The sequence below is a fragment of the Adiantum capillus-veneris genome, chromosome 9 (assembly GCF_014529385.1).
Source record: "Adiantum capillus-veneris isolate H3 chromosome 9, ASM1452938v2, whole genome shotgun sequence".
NCBI lineage: Eukaryota > Viridiplantae > Streptophyta > Polypodiopsida > Polypodiales > Pteridaceae > Adiantum > Adiantum capillus-veneris.
This window is the reverse complement of record NC_140939.1, coordinates 1,420,849-1,435,622: the sequence shown is the minus strand read 5'-3', so window position 1 is coordinate 1,435,622 and position 14,774 is coordinate 1,420,849. Positions and strand designations below refer to the sequence as shown.

Genomic DNA, 14,774 nt, shown 5'->3' with positions numbered 1-14,774 from the left:
TCTTCTCATCTGCTACAATTTAGTTTATAATAATTTGCTCCCTAATAGCACTATTAGCACTGAGTGTACCTCTAAGATTAATAGGCATGATCCCTAAATAAATCAAGGATTTATCATTACATAGGCATATTTGACCTACTAATCCTATGCCTAATATGCTTCGGTGGTAAAACATATAATTAAGACTTGATTAGCAAATATGGTCGATAATTAAGCCAAAGAATTAAGCAAAGTCTTAAACAAAATTATACAACTTTAGATCACAATTTACACTTATCTTTGTATATATGTTTCTCTATCATGCGTATGGTGAGAGGAGCATCACCTCGCTCTGATACCACTGCTACAAACGAGAGTACAGAGAGCCCTGCAAAGCACTAAAAACATCATAGTGCAACCATTAAACCAACAAAGCTGCATACCTGGAAACTATAGTGAGCACAAAACATAAGTTGTACGCGAACAGAGAGAGTAGAGCCCGTCGGAGAGTAAGAGAGCACGTCCAGATGCACCTCCTAGAGTAGAGTGCTACGTCAGCACGACGAGAGAGAAGAGGGAAGAGGAGAGAAGAAAGACGCAGACACTGGGTGCAATCCCCCCCCATGCAAGAGTGACATTTCTCTCTTGCACGTATTTACTTTATGGGTTTCTTGAATGATCAAAGTGAGTACAAACTGGCCAGCCGGTCATAAATGACCAAAGCTCATAAAAGAGCACTTGAATAATAAAATGTACATAAAATATATATCCCCTCGCAGAGGCCTAGCTCTGTCAAGATTTTTCCACCTGTCAGTTCCAGTAAATACCAAAATATCAAAGTTTTTACACACAATGTCGGTATGCCTAAACTCCCCTGTGTAACAGCTACACAGGTGAAATTTTAGCTATGCTGCCCGTTCTCCACATGAACGAGTTGTGACAAAAAGTTAAATTGCAACCGTCTACCACTGGTAATAAAACCACCCTCTTAGAAGGGGCCAACTACACAAAACTGAGGTAGTTTCTTTGTGGCCCCACATTGCTTCCCACACTGCTTTTGCCTCGTAGGAATATCTTTTCTTGCTTCTAGTTTTTTTGTCACGTCCAATCGTATTTCCTATTTCATTGTTGTGTATAACAACAAAATAGAAAACAAATGCCAGCATCATTGGGTACTCTTAACAACATCATTGTCTTGGACCTCTGGATTGGAGATGCATGCCATGACCTACATTGATGTAGATGAATCTCTCCATTAGAAACCTGTTTTATGTGATTCCTTTTCAATTCAACTACCATTTTAACTTCCTATGACAAGAAAAAATCTGTCCAAAAGCTTACTAGTAGAAGTTGTCACCCAATTTTGCAGCTTGGGGAACTTGCGTCTCACATTCAATGCGTTGATAGGACCACTCCCTACTATGGCAATCATGAACTTGAGCACTTTTAAGGAGAAGTTCTAGTAGCCCTCACTAATTACAACAAGCTCACCGCATTGGATCTCAGCTTTAGTCATCTACATGGCAAGATATGTCTTGAGGTTTGTGGAACCTAAAGAACTTGTCAATGTGGCACAAGGAGTTCATGGGACACATTCCAAAAGAGATAAGACTGTTCAAACTGAGAGTTCTCATTTACAATAAAAATTTCTTTTTTGGTTCGTTACCTACTAAGCTCTCTACTTGCATTAAAATGCAATGGCTCCTACTCTCCAACAACCAACTCACAAGGAGCATCCCCGCTTTCATAGGGAGCATCCAACAACTGACAATGCTAGAAATGGGCAATAGTAGATTTTGAGGCCCTACACCTACTAAGTGCAAATGCCACCAAATTTCTATGGATCTCAACAACTATTCCTTGAGTGGGCCCATCCCTCTAGGGATTGGGTGCCATGTGAATGGGCCCAAAGATTGCCTCCATGGTCAAGTTCTTGCATTCATACATATTCAGGGTACTAGCTGTAAAGGATGTGGGACTTTACTACAGTCTCATTAATGTTTTGTACGTGTGTAACTCGACAAGCTCTCACCTCAACTCCATTGATGAGTTCATGGAAATCCTCTAGATTCCACCCTAGAGACATCTTAAACGATGATCCATACCTCACTAGCATATAGGTACTAGACGTCTCCCACAAAATATTGGTGGACAATATACTCAAAGATAGAAGTTGTATTACTATCCTAATGATGTCGAGCATGGGCACAACTAATTGGTGGTGGGTGCCATCCTTGCTAGTTTTATGCATCTCAGAATCATATCGAGTCTCTCCTATAATGAGCTTGAAGGAGGCATTTGGTCACTTGCTAAATTTGTGGTTCAAATTGATGTGTCTAATAACTACTTCATTGGTCCAATCCCTTCAACTAGGGAACTCAGGTTACTTCTTCAACAAGTTTTGAGCAGCACAACACATGTCTATGTGAAGAACCCCTACCACCTTGTACCAATGTGTCAGAAGACAACATGACAATTGAGAGATGCATTGACAGTAATTCAGGTGGAGTTATGCATCAATCATAATCACTTTATTGTGCTTCCATGGGCCAACATCATTGTTAAGGAAATTCTCATAGCTCTTGCACTCATGTGTTCTGATAGTGTGGGGTATCATATGCATGTAGAGGGCTAAGAAGGGACACCTAGATACTGATGATGTGATGAGCAATCTTCAGGTTGAGGGCTAAGAAGAGACAATAGATATTGATGTATGCTCAGCAATCTTCATTTGGCATCATACCATGGAAATAACAATGAGAACATAGGAGGGGAGAGGGAGCCCCTCAACATCAATGTGGATACCATTGAGAGGCCTCTTAGAAGGATTTCATTTGCAAAACTTTAAAAGGCAACAAAACTAGTTTAGCCAGGAGAGCCTCAGTGGCATAGGGGGATTTGGCAAGGTTTACTAAGTTGAGTAAAAAGATGGGTCTACAGTTTCCAAGAAGCTTCTACAATTTAGCTATCAAGGAGACGTAGAGTTCACAACATAGATGGAGACTCTCAACAAGATTTAGCATAGAAACTTGGTTCCCTTGTTAGGTTGGTTGTTGGTGTATGAGTACATGGAAGGTGGAAGCTTAGATGACAGGCTGCATGGAGATGAGGGAATGAAATAGAGGATGGCAAGACAACACTAGCAGCAAATTGCATGTGGCCAGCTTGGGTTGCGCTTTCTACATCAAGAGTGGCTACCCATATAATCTGCAGGATATGTACATAACATGCAGTCTAGCAATGCATTTTTCAATAAGAATATTGAGTCTACAGTGTTTGAATTTGGCATCTGAAGGATAGTAAGTGCATTGGACACTCACTTGAGTGAGCACACTGGTACTGGTACCTGGCTACATGCCCACTGGACACTCACTTGAGTGCAAGCACATTGGCAATGGCACCTGGCTACATGTCCACTGGAGACTCACTTGAGTGCGAACACATCATCAGGGCCACTTGTCTATGTGTCTCTAGAGTACTACCAAATATTGAGGTGCACTTTCAAAGGGGACATCTACCCATTTATGGTGACCTTGCTAGCGCTCGTCACTTTGGAAGAAACCAAAAGACACAGATTTGGTAGGCTATGTACAACAACCTGTGAATGAGAGGCCTATGTCTGAGGCACTAAATCTATGTCTTGTGTAAGCATATCCTAGGGACAGTGAATGTGAATTGCTAAAGTACTTGTTGCAGATAGTATGAGATTGTGTTCAAGGCATTCCTTCCAAGTGACCCACGATCAGGGCTCGGGAAAATCTAAAATCTGAACAAGTAAAATATCCCCCTCAACCTGACCCGAACCGGCTTCGCCAAATTCGAAAGAGCTGAATCCTTTTTGAACCCAAATGAGCCGGATTTTTTTCCCTTTCAACGACTTTTCAAAGATTTTTTGTTGTAAACGAAAGCAACACTACTCTATCGGTTTTAGAGCTAAGTTTTAATGTTTCTCCTTCAAAGTTCACATCCACAGTCCAAACTTCATTTACTCATTACTACAAATCAATGTTTAAAACTAGTTTATAGAGTTGAAAAGCTCAAAAAAACTATCAAAGAGTTACAATCGACACAACAATGAAGAACAAAGATAACCTGTAGCATTTTTGAGCCAATTGGAGATGTCTATAGTGGCTCTCGACAACCGACTTTGATAAAATGCTACAAAATTGCAAATTTAAAACATAACAGATACTCGTAAGAATAATAAGCTATATATTCATTGTCATGCAATCTCACATCATCATAGACATTGAAAAAGCTTGAATTTGATCTTTTTGGTAGAAAATTGAGATTTGTATTTGTTGTTTCCTCAAACTGCAACACTCTGCAAAGAGACATTTATAAAAGTATAAAGTAGAACTTAAAGTAATTGGCATAAACGAGAGAGTAGGGGGATCGAACCCCATTACCATCGGCTTTGATGACTACGCCAGGCTCTCTTGGGGGAGAAGAGAAGCAAATCCTCTCAGCCAAGACCAATGGCAGATTGGATTTACTCCTCTTCTCCCCTTTCAAAATTAGTAAGGTAGATGAAAAAGAATAATCAAAAGTAACAAATAAAAGCAGTAGATAGGCATACCTTGTTTATTGTAGAATCAAGCTGCATATACCTTGTGACGTGAAGAGATGTCGATGTGCCTTAGCACCCCATAACACGATGCTTTCCTCCAACTCTGTTTCAGTCAACTTTGAAGGACCTTCTATGTTGATCTTCAAAAGTGCATCCAAGGATTGTAACTCCATACTGTTTCGCAATTTCGTATTAATCCTTGTCCGTGTGCTAAATCCTCTCTCACATATAGCATTAGAAGATCATTGCACTAAAGCAATCTGACAAACAATTAAAATATTAGGATACGAGTCTCTCCATGTTGCATTGCAAGCGATTGCAGTTGCAACATCTGGAAGACTAAAACGTACCCAACGTATAGCAGCCTGTTGCTTGAAACTATGAAATTCACTAATAAAATCATCCTCATCGGTCAAAGCAGCAGAATTTATAATCTCCAAAGACTTCATTTTACCATAAAAAGAAGCTATTTCTTTTGCCTCTGACTTACCATAATCTCGTAGAGCTTTCTCTAATAATGGATGTTGTGATGGAACTAAAACACCTAGCTTACTCAAAATGGAATTGTCAACAAACCGTTCTTGAAGAGAGGTGATAACCTTCTTCGGAAAAGAAACCTGAAACTCTAAAGCACACATTAGATCCATGCCAAAGATATCTCTCTCTATCTCAATATCAAAAAACTTTTTGCCACGAATAGCTCCTCGTAAGTAAAACAAAAAACCTTTCTCTGGCCCATATTCTCGCAAAAAACTATAACCACTTGTATCAAGAATAAGTTCATTCTCATCAACATCAGGAGGATCAATATAATACTGCTGAATTAAATTGATCTCTTTTTGAATAATCGCAGACACGGTGGTAACATCTACAAACTCTTTTTGAAATAACTTACTAACTACAGACATGCCTTTCAAAATATCTGCTAAAAAGAAAAGACAATAAATGTTTTCAAACTTTGAAAGATCATCAAAAAGACTTGGAGCTTTTTCTTTTGTATGCATCAAAATGGTATCAAGAGAAGAACATACCTTGCCTATTGCAGATGCACGACTTAGCCACCTGACATCAAATGTGTGCTCTAATCTCAAGATCGGGCACGCCAAATCCTCCTGAGTGATCCTTAACTCGGCAAGCCTCTTGTTAGAGTGATTGAAATGTGTGGCAATCGAATTAACAAGCTTCTCTAATGTTATTGCAATATCTGAATTCTTTGCAACAGAAGAAACAGCCAAAGCTGTCCCATGAGCAACACAATGAATAGATGTTAGAAATGGATTTACATGTTTTTAAAAAAGCGTTGAAACACCATTCTCTGACCCTGTCATGGTTGAACACCCATTAGAACCAAAAGCGATTAGCTTTGGAAGATCAAAATCATTTTTTTTCAACTCATCAAGAACAACATTAAAGATAGACTTGGCAGTTCCATCACTTACATGAACTATGCCATAAAAGCTATAGGTGGGAATGCAATCATCAATGAGGTAGGACAAATAGATAATTAAGTGTCCATGCTTACTAATATCATTAGACTCATCAATCAAGACACCAAAGAAAGGACTTCGAGACACTTTTTTCAAAGTGGAGCTCATGAGACACTTACCCATACAATAAACCATCTCCACACAAGCCTTGTCATCATTGTACAAGGATGTGGAATATGGTACTCGGCAATCTTGCAAAAGAGAAATCATGTCAGTAAATCCATAAAATGCATAATTTTTCTTTGCCATATGATATGCGACCCTAAAGGGAGTAAAGAGAGCCTCATCTTTGAAGTTTTCTGCCCTCTTCATGCTATTTTGGATGCCTTCCTTTCCTTCTAAGAGGAAAGCATCCATTGCATTCACATGGCAATCGGTTCGACAATGAGCTTTTAAATTACTAACCTTAAAATTAAATGAACAATCTTTAGAATATGCACTATGGTGATGAGGATACTTTAAACAGAACTTACAATACAATTTGGCTTCTTCTTCGTTGTATACGAGCCAATCAAACTTTTCTAGCCAATCGTCTTGGAAAGAAGCACGTGCCTCAATCCTTCTCTGTAATTCTAACCTGTCTGCTAAAGATAATGAAGAAATATCTTCAGTAGAAACTGTCTTTGTCAAGTTAGATGAATCTCCTTTAGTTTTCTTGGAGTTTATCTTAGAAGGTTCAAGCCATGCCCATTGAAGAAGCGTACCTTGTCGTTTTTTATTACCTTTTGCATCTCTTTTATTACCCTTGCCGGAATCATTCAAGTCCATTTAAAACAAACTATAACAACCATATAAACGCAAAAAAAAAACTTTAGGTTTACAAATGCGTAAAACTTTAAGCACAAAAATTTTCAACTACATGAAAGTAATATGTAGCAAGCGGAAAAAGCAGAGACATGTTACGAGATTTACTGGCTCAAGAGTCAAGGTGGACTGCAGTCTCGACTCTGCCCGCGAACAAGTTGCGACAAGCTTTGTGCTATTTCTTAGTCGAGTTTCTTTCCAAAGGTGTTTTTTCTTTGATCTTGATTCTCTTTGCGTCTTTTCTTTGAAGCTTGAAAAAGCAGTCACTGTCACACCTAACTCCTTACTCTTCTTGCAGTACAATAATCTTTTGCTTATCTGTTGTGAGTGGTGACATTGTGACCTAACCTCGTTAATGAAGTTTGAACACAAGCCAAATCGACAACAAGCCTGTCCTCTGTCAATGAATACAAGCCAAATCGGGATTCGGCAGCAAGCCCTTAAGGCTTATTGTATTACAATGCAGTGATGCACCTCACTCTCCAGAAAGTAGCGCAAACTTCAAAGGCAATGTTTGCTTTCCTCTGCTACCGTTTTCCGTGGCGCAAACCTTACAACAAGCCCTGGATTCTGGATTCTGCCGTAACCTGTCGAAGTTTCAACACGTCTCACAACTCACGAGCCAAGGCCCAAAACGGCAGCAAGGCAAGCTCTTCCTTCCCAAAATGGCAGCCAGGTAGCGCCAACCTCAAGAGTCAAGCCCTCGCCCAGGCTCACGTTTATAACCGTCTACAGCCTGCGCAACACAAAGCTACAAGCTCAGGGCCTCAGGCCTTGATTGAGCGCAAGCAGAAAATCGATGTTCGGTGTTGATGGTTGCAATGATCAATCGACTGTACTTCTACTACGCGCGCGAGACAGAGAATGAAAAGCGACGTTTAAACTTTAGGCCTTAGAAGTTAGGGTACCCGTAAGTTGTAACGCTTCGATAATTCGATTATTAATAATGTACTTTAGTCTTGGAATGTACAATGTACTGTGTACAACTTATCCCGCTTCCCAAAATTTCCCAACCTGAGTTCGAATCTCCCATTCAAACTTCAAAGTTCAAAGCCTGGGCCTGGACTCTGGAGGACAATCTTTGAATCTTGTATAATATACATAAAAATATATAAATAAATAAATAAATAAATAAATAAATAAATAAATAAATAAATAAATAAATAAATTATATATATATATATATATATATATATATATATATATATACACATTAAAAGCCTCTTCAACATAAAGGGAGCTTAAGTTTTGCCTTTTCCAATTAAAATGAACAGGCCGAGAGCCTTTTATGCTAAAATTTGAGAAAGTTCTCCGAACCTCCTCCCTGGAATTTGAGACAGCCCCATGGAAATTTGAGCAGGCTTTGGATAAAGCGAACCTATCTTTTCTCGAGCCCTGCCCACGATGCGATCAGTAGCCTCTATGGTCAAGGGAGTTATTGCTACATTGTGATGATCATGGAGGAGGCAACCATGGAGAAATTCAAATATACATCTAGCTTGCTGGTGCTTAATTTTAAAAGTAAGTGCCTGGTGATGAGCACTGCTACTACTAAAAACTTTGAAAAACTAGATCAGGAATATTTGGTTCAACAAGCTCTTAGATATATTTATATGATGCATAATTTTTCATTTTGTTTTCAAGCCATTAGCTAGTCAATATGATTTACCCATGCAAACACTTGCAAAACAGAGACCAAAACTCATCGCCATAAATTTTTCCAAAGACTTTGCTTTTTAATGAATCCAAGCACCACATTGAAATATACAAGCTCACAACATGATGGACCTCAAACTCTAAAAACTATAATAGATGACACTAGTAAAATGGCGCCGCGAAGGCGGCATGGCCCCTCTTTACCCCCATCGCACTCGCCACCAACTTACTCCTAAAAGCCTCCCAAATTGGATTTTGCTACTCTGTAAGGATTTACAGCTCCCAGAAACCCTTCCCCTATAATTAATCTCCCCACACAGAGAAAGATTTTGTGCACTGGCCACCATGCACCTTGGTTGTCGTGCGACATAAAGGCAGTAGGCCATCTCCAGCAACAGCAATCCCTCGGGACCTCCTTCGCAGTCCTCTCTCTCTCTCTCTCTCTCTCTCTCTCTCTCTCTAGGTCGTTCGAGGTAGGCTGCACTTGCATTCGCAATTTTGTGCACTGGCCACCGTGCACCTTGGTTGTTGTGCGACATAAAGACAGAAGGCCATCTCTAGCAACGGCAACCCCCCTCCCCCCCCAGGACCTCCTCGCTAGTGCTGCTCGAAAAAAACGTTTTTCCAAAAACTTGGCAACCCTACATATGTGAGACATTAGAGGTAAATTGTCAAAATTTGAAGGTTTTCTTACCTTCAAATAAAAAATTTAGAGGTAAATTTCAAAATTTGTAGGTGGGACTACGCTAAACCTAGGTTTTTTTTTAGCACTGCGAGTCCTCTCTCTCTCTCTCTCTCTCTCTCTCTCTCTCTCTCTAGGTCGTAGGCAGAAGGCCATCTCCAGCTACGGCAAACCCCCCCACCCCCGGACCTCCTCGCCAGTGCTGCTCGAATTTTTTTTTTTTCCAAAAACTTGGCAAACCTACATATGTGAAACATCAGAGGTAAATTGTCAAAATTTGAAGGTTTTCTTACCTTCAAATAAAAAATTTAGAGGTAAATTTTAAAATTTGTAGGTGGGACTACACTAAACCTAGGTTTTTTTCAAGCACTGCGAGTCCTCTCTCTCTCTCTCTCTCTCTCTCTCTCTCTCTCTCTCTCTCTCTCTCTCTCCATGTCGTTCGAGGTAGGCTGCACTTGCATTCGCGATTTTGTGCACTGGCCGCTGTGCACCTTGGTTGTTGTGCGACATAAAGGCAGAAGGCCATCTCTAGCAACGCCTCCATTCGTCTTAGCTCCCATTCTCTACGCTGCGAGACAGGACGTTGGGGCACTAGCGAGGAGTGTCATCGACTTTGCACCTTATGCCCTCGTCAAGTGCGAGAGAGTGAGTACCACACACTACTTGAGTGCTCAGCTTTTGACCACATTACGTCCTCTTTTCCCCATATATTCAGCCATGATCTCTCCCTACATACCTTCCTCTCCCAACCACGATGTGGACTCTCTATTGCGACGCTCATTTCAGCCATTTTTGAGCATCGAGAGTCACTTATGAACTCCACTCACACCACGTGACATGTTCATTTGGTCCCATAGGTCATATTTGACCTCCCAGGACGATAACAGAACTCTCTCTCTCTCTCTCTCTCTCTCTCTCTCTCTCTCTCTCTCTCTCTCCCCGCGCTCAACTGAGCACTGTTCGGAAGCTTAGCTGTCAACAGCCGGCCGCCTCTCTCTCTTTTTGAGCGCGCAGACACTAAGTCTGCTCTCTCTCTCTCTCTCTCTCTCTCTCTCTCTCTCTCCGAACTCCGATTTGGGTGATCTATAGCCTCAATCGAAGAGCACGAAGTCCTCTACGCATTGATGTAAAGAAAGAATTTTTCAGAGTTATGGAAGGCATTTCTGTAGCAGCATTTCCGAAGTGAACAGGTTCAACAAAATTGATTCTCATCTCCTATTTTACATACAATGTCTTCCGGCACTCGCAAGGGTTCTTCTTCTTCAACAAGGTCCACAACCATTGTGGAAAATGATCCAAAATCTCCTAAGTGTGGAGATAGCAACACAACCACCCAACCAACGACATCGAAAACCATGATCATGGCGTACTTGGTATCATTGCAAGAGACCGTAAACAAACAAGGCGAAGACTTACGAGCACTTGCAATGGAGAATGGAACACTAAGGGTACTTGTGGTTGAGAATGAGAATCTCAAGAGGACACTTGAGATGCAAACAACACGTTTGATGCAACTTGAAGAGGAAGTCAAGGAATGTAAACGCTCTATTGTGGACTTGAATGCTTTGAAGGAGCGGATGAACAAAGTAGAGCATGACCATGTATTGAAAGAGGAGAAATTTGACACTATGAGCCGGGATGTATGCGACATGAAAAATGTATGCACAAACAAGTCTTGGGCTGATGTATGTGGTAGCAATGTGGTTTCTAATTCCTCACTCATGCAAGCTATGGTTCAAACAAAGAATGTTGAGAATGTGGATGTGGAGGAGTTGAAGGAACGGGAGCGACGTTCCAAGAACATTGTTATTCGTGGAATTTCCGAAGAGAAGTTAGAGACACCTCCTTCTCTTGCCATTGTTATTGAAGATTTCTTCAAAACCCACTTTGGCATGTCCGGAGTTATGGTCTATGGAACACATAGAGTGGGGAAGCAAGGAGCTCCTCGCTCGGGAGAACGGCCAATTGTATGCACCATGCCGGATGAGACCAAGCGAAAGATTATCCTTGATAATAGTTGGATCTATTTGAGGGATACAAAATGTTTTGTATGTGAAGATCGCACTATTAAGCAACAAAATATGCGTCGCAAGGCATATGAGGAAAAGAATAATAAAAACAAGGAGATCTCTCATGAAGAAAATGTGCCCAAGGAGGAGGCAAGTCTCTCAAGCAAATAGGGATGCGTGACCTATGAGACCGAGTTACAATTGAAAATATGCTTTTGGAATTGTAATGGATACCCATGGAATGCGGGGGTTGGCATTGATGAACTAACAAGCAAAGCTGATGTTGTACTTCTTGTTGAAACTTGGGAGCATGATACACAAAGGATTAACGGCTTGGAGGATTACAATGTACATTCATTGATGTGGTCAAAGAATCTCAAGCAACGAAGAGGACAAGGAGGGTTAGCATGTATGGTTAAGAAAGGATTGGAAGATTTTGTATCAATTGTGAAAGATGACAAGTACAAACGTTATGTATGGCTGAAAATTATGACACCAAAAAGAGCACCCATTTTTGTAGCCGGTTGCTACATTCCTCATCATGATTCTCCCTTTTATGCTTGCATGGATAGAGATCAACCATTTTCTGATTTGGAAGAGGACATTGCTTATTTCAAAGGTGAAGGTGATGTTATTGTATTTGGGGATATGAATGCTCGCACAAAAACATTGCAACATGATACTCAACAATTTGATATGCCATACATTTCAAGGGAGTTGGAGGAAGTTCACTTGTATGATCGTACTTCAATGGATGAGAAAGAGCCGGATCACTATGGAAAGTTACTTTTACACATGTGTAATAGCACGGGTATGCTCATTGCCAATGGTGTATCTTTGTGGAGTGGAACCAATGGATTTACATGTAGGAGACATAATGGGTATAGTGTGATTGACTATATGCTACTCTCTGAAGCCATCATGTATCGCATAAAGAGTTTTATGTTTGGTCAATGGACCCCGGAATCCGACCATCGCACCTTATGTATTGACCTTTCATGTGGAGAAGCAACTAAGCATGATAATCTCAGCCAAAGGAAAGAGAAGTTATCACTATGTATGGATTTCAAACGGGCACCAATGTACATTAAAATGGTTGAGCAAAAATTATGGATGACAAAGCTTCAATGTGATGCACCATTGGAAACTAAATGGGAAGCTTTCAAGAAAGCTATTTGTTCTTGTGCAGAAGAATGCTTTGCCATAAAGCATCTCCATGGTATCAACAAAGATAGATCACGCAAAAGGTGGTTTGATAAAGAATGTCAAGATGCTCGAAAGTCCTTGATAAAGCTTGATGCAACTATGGACAAAGACAACTATCAAAGTCATTTGCATACATACAAGGCATTGATTCAAAAGAAGAGAAGAAGATGGGAAGTAAAGCAACAAGAATTTCAAGTCCAAGAAAAGGCACATGCATGTGGAAGATTTTGGAGAAACTTGAGAGGCAAGCGGGTTGAGAATTTTGGTAACTTGAGTCTAGTGGATATGTACACACATTGTAGGCAATTATATGAGCAAGCAAATACTGAAAAAATGCCATTTTATGGTTCACTCCCATGTATGCCGTCTTTTTTTACTATTGAGGATGTATGTGGTGGGCTTGAAAAGTTGGCCACTCGCAAAGCGGGAGATCTTCAAGGTATCAAGCCGGAGATGATCAAATGGACGGGAGATTTTACCCATGAGTGGATGTGTGATATGTTCAACCTTGCACTTCAACATGGTATGCCTTATGATTGGAGTACTAATTGGGTTAAGCCTTTGCATAAAGGAGGGGATGTAAAGAATGTAAGCAACTACCGGACTATAATGATTGGGTCTCTTATGGCAAAGTTGTTTGGGTGCATAATGGAGATGAAATTGAATGATTGGGCTGAAGAGAATGACAAGCGTGCAAAGGGACAAGCGGGTTTTCATCGATGCCATAGCACCATTGATCATCTTGTCACTCTTCGTGTTCTCATGGAGGAAAGTCGGTTGAAAGGCAAGCGATTGTATTGTTGTTTTGTGGACTTTAAGAAAGCCTTTGATATGATTCCACGTAACAATTTGTGGAGAAGGATGGAAGAACTCCAAGTGCCAAGTGAGTTTATGCTTGCGGTTTCTCGAATCTATGAGAAGGTGATTTGTCAATTGCGCATGGGAAGAGAAATTTCAGAAATTTTTGTAAGCACTATTGGGGTTAAACAAGGATGTCCATTGTCACCAACTCTCTTTGGTCTATGCATCGATCAATTGGAACAAATGGTACTTGACTTTATGCAAGAAGAAGGCATTGAAGAGGTCACTATTTGCAATGCGGTAATCATGCTTTTGTTGTATGCGGATGATGTAGTGCTTCTAGCACACACTTTAGAAGATGCACAAAAGCTTATGGTTGTCCTTGAGAACTTTTGCTTGCATAGTGGGCTGATTGTAAATGAATCCAAAACAAAGGTTATGCTTGTGAAAACCAACCATAAGGAGAAGCCATGCATTGTGTACAACAATGAGACACTTGAAGTTGTTGAGAGCTTTAAGTACCTTGGTCTTGAGGTTCCATCCAATCACAAGTGACATGAATGTGCTATGCGTCGTGTGGAAGTGGGAAAGAGAGCATATTATGCATTTGAGAACATGTGTAATGCGGGAAACATCAAGTGTTGGGTTCTCAAGAAGTATCTTTTTGATGCATTGGTGACACCGGTTCTTCTTTATGGAGTTGAAGTGTGGGGCGGGAGCATCTCAAAGTCTACTTGGAAAGAGTTTGAGAATGTCCAAAAGCATTTTCTTACAAACTTTCTCCAAGTTAAGACACAAACACCATATATGCTCCTACTTCTTGAGTCGGGATCTCTTCCAATTGAGGTTATGGGCATGGAAAGGGTTGTGGAGTACATGATAAAGATGCGTCAAAACCCCTCACATCGACTTCCTACAATTGCATGGGAAGCAAGCAAAAAAGTTCAAAAGACGCATAAAAGCAAGATCTTGAGCACGGGATGGATGCAAGACATAAAGAAGTGGTTTGGGAGATGGGATGCATTACACTTGCTACATGATGCTTCAATCGACTCTCAAGTGAATGAAGCTTTTCTACAACGCCAATGTATTACGGCTTGGGAGAAATCCGGTGGGTCACGCTTCATACATTACACCACCTATATTGCCCCCAACTACAAAACCATGTTCTTCGCTGAGAGAGGAAACCGTACTCACACTTACATGCTTGAGCCTATTCCCTTGTCCGCGATACGCACTATCGCAGCAATTCGGCTTAGCTCCCATTTCCTTCGATGCGAGATAGGGCGTTGGGGCAATGGAGAAGAGTCAAATCGATTGTGCACATTATGCTCACTGCAAGTTCGAGAGTCTGAGTACCACACACTACTAGAGTGCTCAGCTTTTGATCACATCCGAACTTGCTTCTCTCACATTTTCAGCCATAACTTAGACCTACACACTTTCCTCTCCCAGCCAAAGTGTGGGCTCTCCATTGCGACTCTCATCACTACAATTTTGGAGCATCGAGAGTCACTCATCAGCCATACACATACTACATCACATGTAACTTTGGTCCCATAGGTCATATTTGACCTCCG

The 14,774-nt window shown here is 40.8% G+C and overlaps 2 pseudogenes; one reads left to right on the top strand and one right to left on the bottom strand.

The window, feature by feature from the left end:
* Positions 1–1,135: 1,135 nt before the first annotated feature.
* LOC147450022 (uncharacterized) lies at positions 1,136–8,292 on the top strand (annotated as a pseudogene).
* Positions 4,029–6,804, bottom strand: LOC147450023 (uncharacterized; annotated as a pseudogene).
* Positions 8,293–14,774: the final 6,482 nt, after the last annotated feature.